Below are 6,353 nucleotides of genomic sequence, written 5' to 3'. Positions count from 1 at the left end.
GGTTTACCACCTGTTATAATACTGCAGTCCTGAAATTTTAGGAACCAGTCATACCTCATAGATATATCCAAATCTTTTATTTTTCTTAAAGATTTTATTTATTTGAGAGAGAGAGAGCATGAGTGGGGAGGGAGGGGAAGAGGGAGAAGAAGACTCCCCGCTGAGCTGAGAGCCTGATGCCAATGCCGGACTTGGTCCCAGGACCGCAGGATCACAACCTGAGCTGAAGGCAGCCGCTTAACCGACTGAGCCATCCAGGCGTCTCTATCCAAATCTTTTATACTGAGGTGGGCAGAAGTGTGCATGTGTGGTTATAAACGGGAATAAACTTGGGGTACCTCTGTAGCGCAATCGGTTAAGTGGCTGACTTTGGCTTGGTCATGATCTCGGGCTCAGCAGGGAGTCCGCTTGTCCCTCCATCTCCCTCTATCCCTAGCCCCCTCATGCTCTCTCTCTCAAATAAATAAATAAAATCTTTTTAAAATAAACAAATGGGAATGAACAGGAAAGTGCTTCTTCTTCCTTGCCCCTCCCATTGACTTACTCACTCTGTACATCGAAGGTGTTTCAGCATCTGTTACTGAGGAACACTCTCAGGCAGTTTATTTTTTGGACAGGCATAAGCAGGTGATCAAGGATACACTGCCCCACCACCACATTCTTTAGGAAGAACGAGACATAGTCTTTCTTCTTGAACCTGAGACTCTGAATTTCCTTTAATTTTTCTTTTCTTCATTCAATATTATGGAATTTTAAATGTAACCTTAATCACTTCAGAAGGAATGAATAACTGAGACACACAACACCATGGATTGATCTCAAAATAATTGTGCTGAGTGAAAGATACTAGACAAAAAAGAGTACATACCATATTATTCCGCTTATTTAAAACTATGGAAAATACCAGGGGCACAAGGAAACATTACACATGTTCATCATCCTGATTGTGGTGATGGACGTCAAAACTTAATATATTGTACACTGTAAATATGTGCAGCTTATTGTGTGTCAATTATACCACGATGAAGCTGTTTAAAATTTAAATATAAATTAAAACAAGCAGAGGCATTCCTGTAGCCTAGAGATTTCTTGCTTCGTGGTTTTTCATTCAATAAACAATGACACTCCATTAACAGGAACTGTGGGCTGAAAAAGGATCTATCCTTCCTCAAGATTTAAGATTTGTCTTTCTTCTCACTCACAAGGTAATTGAATCTTCCCTTGAGAAGGAGAAAAATAAGGTAATGGCCTCAACTGTCACCTTTCTCAGATTGTTTTTGTCGATAATGTTTGCAAAGATTATGTACTTACACATAAATCCACCTTGTTTTCTTTTCTACTTTCTATCTCTTGGGTGAGCATTTTCTGAGCTTATCATTATCAAAGAAGAAATAGCTTGATTTCAAAACTAACATCATTTTTATAAATTAAAAATGCACATTTATGTCTGGTATATCATTTGCTAATATTGAAAGAGCCATTCTTAAGAACTTGACAAAGACGTTTTCATTTTTCTTTTCTTTTTTTTAAGATTTTATTTTAAGTAATCTCTACACCCAACATGGGGCTTGAACTCGTGACCAACTGAGCCAGCCAGGTGCCCCTCATTTTCATTTTTCTGACAGACTCAGCCATCAGCCTCTACGACTCTCTTTCTGAATCACCTTCCTTTGCCTGAACTTTTCTTTTCAGGTCAGAATCTCTTCTTTAGGCAGTTTGCCTCTGAGTCTCCAAACTCACTTTCTAGACATTCTACCCTCTACTGTGGTTCCTTTTCTATTTCTTTCACATAGTATTATTGTTTTAACCAATAAGAAGAAAGGAAAATATAAGGAAAGCTTCTTTGGAGTCCTGAAGGACACCTGGGAGTTAAGTGAGAAAAGAAGAGAGGCAACCAATGATGTGGAAATGTTGGAGTTCAGAACAAGGGGCAAGAAAGAATTCTTGAGACGTCTTCGGTCCCAAAAGGTGGTTTTATTAAAGCACGGGGACAGGACCCATCGGCAGAAAGAGCTGCCTTGGGTTTGTGAGGAGCAATTGATTATATACTTTCAAGTTGGGAGGGGGTTAGGGATAGTGTAAGTCTCTAAGGAATTTCAGAAGCAAGGTTTCCAGGACCCTGAGGAGGCTAGGTATTGTTAGGAAAAGATCAGTTATTACTGTCTAGTAAAACCCTAGTCATGAGACCCTTCGGATGTGTCAGTGGGCCATATGCTTGGAGGATGATTGCTAAAATAGATCTTGGGGTAGAAATAAAGGAAGTTTCCAAAGGAATTTTTATATGTTAAAGGATCTGGGAGGTTGGGATAGTGTTAAGCTAAAATGGCCTTTTGCCCTTAGGAAAGTATTAACATTGAGGCAGCTGAGTTCCTAGAGGAAGGTCACTCTGCCTGTTTCAAGGACTTGTCAGGGGGCTGTAAGTAGTAAGGAAATTTTAATTTTTTCCTTTTGCCTTTGTTCCCCACATAAACCTGGCTGTTCTTAGCAGTGTGGAGGGTGTGCACAAGGGCGAGAGGTGAGACACAGCAGCATAGGCTGGGAAAGACAATTGGTTCAGTGCTGTAGGATTGAGGTAAGTAGATCGTGGAGGCCCTTGTACAGCAAGATGGGGCATCTACTTCATCCTGTGAGTGACGGAAGCCAGGTAGAGTTTTAAACAACAGAAGGTCTGGGTCAGATGTGTGACTCTGAAAAATCTATCTGGCAATCAAAGTGAGATTTGGGTTTGACAAAATTTGGGGAAGGAGATCATTCTGCGGGGCTGTTGTAGTAATTCAATGAAGGAGAATGAGGGCTTGAACTAAGTAGATAGATGGAATTGAGAAATAATCAGAATAAAAAAATCAACAGGACCAAGTGATTCATTATTAGTTTCAGGTTTAGGGTGTCAAGAGATGTAGGGAAAGAAAAAAATATCTTTTCCTTCTACCCTTCTAGGTTCTTGGCTGGGACTCTGAAACAAAAGACATATGAACAAGAGAAAAGCATGCAAATTGATTTTTAAGTATGTTTTACATGACATAGGAGCCTTCATAAGGAAATGAAAACCCAACAAAGCAGTTAAACCAAATTGTTTTTATGCTAGGTTTGATGAAGAGTGGTAGGTCGTGAGGAAAATGCAATAGGATAAAAGGATATGAGGGGCGCCTGGGTGGCTCAGTTGTTGGGTGTCTGCCTTCGGCTTGGGTCGTGATCCTGGAGTCCTGGGATGGAGCCCCGCGTTGGGCTCTCTGCTCAGCGGAATGCCTGCTTCTCCCTCTCCCACTCCCTCTGCTTGTGTTCCCTCTCTCGCTGTGTCTCTCTCTGTCAAAGAAATAAATAAAATCTTTAAAAAAAAAAGGATATGAGCTAAGGGTAGTAAACTGGAAGAAACTTAGCAAGGCCTGTTCATTTTGATTCCTCTCATCATCTAAGGGAGGTATACGCAAAACTACCTCCAAAGGCTGAAGGAGCCATAAGACCAAAGAAAAAGCCTGGTAAGTCCAGCTTGACAAGAGATGGTTTACTAAAAGGACTCTAGTGTCTTGGGCAGCTGCAAGATGAGTAGATCTCTGCAAGCCCACCTCTCATAAGACTTGCTTTTTTAGCCATAGAGGCAGGGGAATATGTCTTGGGAGACCACCCCCAGAGGAAATGTTTGAGAAGAGTTGGGTCATAGTCATATCTCCAGAGCAGGTCAAGGATGTTAGGCCTCAAGGGTGTACTTAAGGGTGTGGTTAGACAAAAAGAAGGTGTGGGAGGGGGGCAGCTGTGCTGGAGAAGGCTTCAGGTTACAGAGAGGTAGTAATGGTGGATTCATCCAAGATGGCGCTAGTCCAGCTCACACAGTACCCCTCTGTCTGCAGAGGTAACAGATGTCTCCTCTTGGTAAAGGGAGGGCATCTCTCACATGAAGGTCTTATGACCTTTTTGAAGGGAGACAGGAGAGGTCAGTGGGACCTTCCTTGCGCCTACCCTCTCTCAAAATCTTTCAGCTTAAAATATTCAATATGCCAACATGTCATATTTTGGGGTAGTGTGTCTTGAACCACATCAGAGACAAGAAAGGACCAAGAATAACTCCTTAGTTACTAGGCTGACTGGGAGAAGAATGGTATCTCCAAGTGAAATAGAAAGTACAAGAGATGGGTTAGTTTAGGGCAAGGGGAACAGTGAATTCAGTTTAAAAGATAAACTGAGCCATAGTAAAATTATCAGAGCTTATCTGAGCAAAATTCAGTTTGAATCAAACAGCATCAAACCAGAAGTGGTTAGGAGCCCTCTGCCAACAGGAGTCAGGGAAAACACTTTTATAGAGAAGGTATGGAAGCAAAGAGAAGAAACTGATTGTCTAGTTGGCTCTTTGTGATTGGTTGTCCTCAGTGTTTTGATTTCATAACCTCGAAGCATTTATATGCTTACATTTTAGTTTGCTTATGTAGGCTGCCATGGCCTTAGAGCCACATCAGTCTAATGGCCTTCTTGTTCAATCAACTTAAGAGGACATATGGAGATTGAGGTGCCAAGAATACCCAGAGATATCCAGCAAGTTGCTGAATATATGAATCTCATGTTAGATAAGTATGAGCCAGAAATATAGAAATTAGATTATAGATGATGAATAATATCATGAAAATCGTGAAAGATTTTGAAATAGTCAAGAGTTTACTGGGTGAACTTCCATGGAATGCTGGGCATTTTTTAAAGGAATCCCTGGGGTCATCTGATTGTAAGGGGTGTGTGCCTTTATCTTTGACTAAGCTATTTCACAACTCTGTAGAGACAGAAATTAATTTACAGAAAACTGGTAGTGATGAAGGATAGTTGGAAGAGAGGCAGGCAGGGACAGGCTCCCCATCCCCCCTAAGAGGAAACTACCCTTAAAAGGATTTTACACCATCCTGGAAGGAGCCCTCCACTCTTTCCCACGCATTAGATGACAAAAACCTGACTGGATGACAAGCGCATGGAGGGTTAATCAAATTAAAACAGCCCGCCAACAAGCCCATAAAAACCCCTAGACTTAGAAACTCTGGTGGCAACCCTCTGGGTCCCCTCCTTTTTGGGAGAAGCGTGACCAAGAACCACCAGCACTGCACGGCACAGAAGGAAAAGATATCCTGCAACAATAGTAATGCAAACATTTCCTGTCCATAGCAATGCAAATGAGTCTTGTCCACAGAAATGCAAGTGGGTTTTGTGTGTTAGGAAATATGAATCTATAAATCAAATTCTTCCTTGAACCAGTCTGAACATCCTTACTTGTTCCCTCATTAATGAATGAGTTATGCAGAATCTTTGACACATGCTCATTTTATATTTGTATGAGGGCCAGAATTTTACCTTTTGAAACTTTAACAATTTTGGAGATTTTATTTATTTATTTGTCAGAGAGAGAGAGCACGCACAAGCCAGGGAAGCTGCAGGAAGAGGGAGAAGCAGGCTCCCTGCTAAGCAAGGAGCCCGATGCGGGACTCGATCCCAGGACCCTGGGATCATGACCTGAGCCAAAGGCAGCCACTTAACCGACTGAGCCACTCAAGCATCCCTGAAACTTTAACAATTTTGAAGGTTTCACCAACATCCTAATGGATTCACCTGACAAAACTGGGTAAATCATGTTGCTGAAGAACACCTCATGGGCTGCTTACTTAAGCCCAGGCATGTTTTGCTTTTGGCTCCCAGACTGAACAGTGAATATGCAAGTGGCAGTCGTACAACAATGGACTGACTCTTTCTCCAGGTTTCTTCTCTTTACTGATTTTGTATTTTTCTTTTTGTTTCCGATACATTTACAGCTGGTAAGTTTCTCACCATTGATGGCAACAACAATTAGGAATTTGGTTTTATATTCTGACCATTTGGTGATCTCATTAAGTTAATTAATGGTTTACATAGATATATTCTCTTTTGGATAGGAGAAGACAGAGAATCTGGTTGGTTTTTTGTTTGTTTGTTTGCCTTTTTGTCTATTTATGAACTCAGATCAGTCAAGATTTCCATGCCCAGTGGGAAGGAGAATGGCTCTTTGATACCTGATCTAGTGAGTTTTTGTGTTTCTGCATTCACTTCTGACCTGTGACTGAAGTGGTAGAACCAAAGCTGTACTCTCTGTGTGTCTGTGCGTCTGTCTTTACGGCTGTAATCCAGAAAGGTCTTCACATCCTGTGGAGTGTGAAATGTTTACTAAGTTTGGAGAGCTTTAATAAATTAGATGATTATATCTCTTAAAGGAGTTATGTTCTGATTGGCTTATTGAGATAAATACACACTTACATAAATCAAATATTTCTACACTTCCCAGAAAATAAAGAAATTAAATTTCCAATACTTTAGGGGTGGCTGGGTGGCTCAGTTGGTTAAGCGACTGACTC

The sequence above is a fragment of the Halichoerus grypus genome, chromosome 10, assembly GCF_964656455.1.
Source record: "Halichoerus grypus chromosome 10, mHalGry1.hap1.1, whole genome shotgun sequence".
NCBI classification, from domain to species: domain Eukaryota; kingdom Metazoa; phylum Chordata; class Mammalia; order Carnivora; family Phocidae; genus Halichoerus; species Halichoerus grypus.
The sequence above is the reverse complement of the archived record's forward strand: the minus strand, read 5'-3'. Positions refer to the sequence as shown.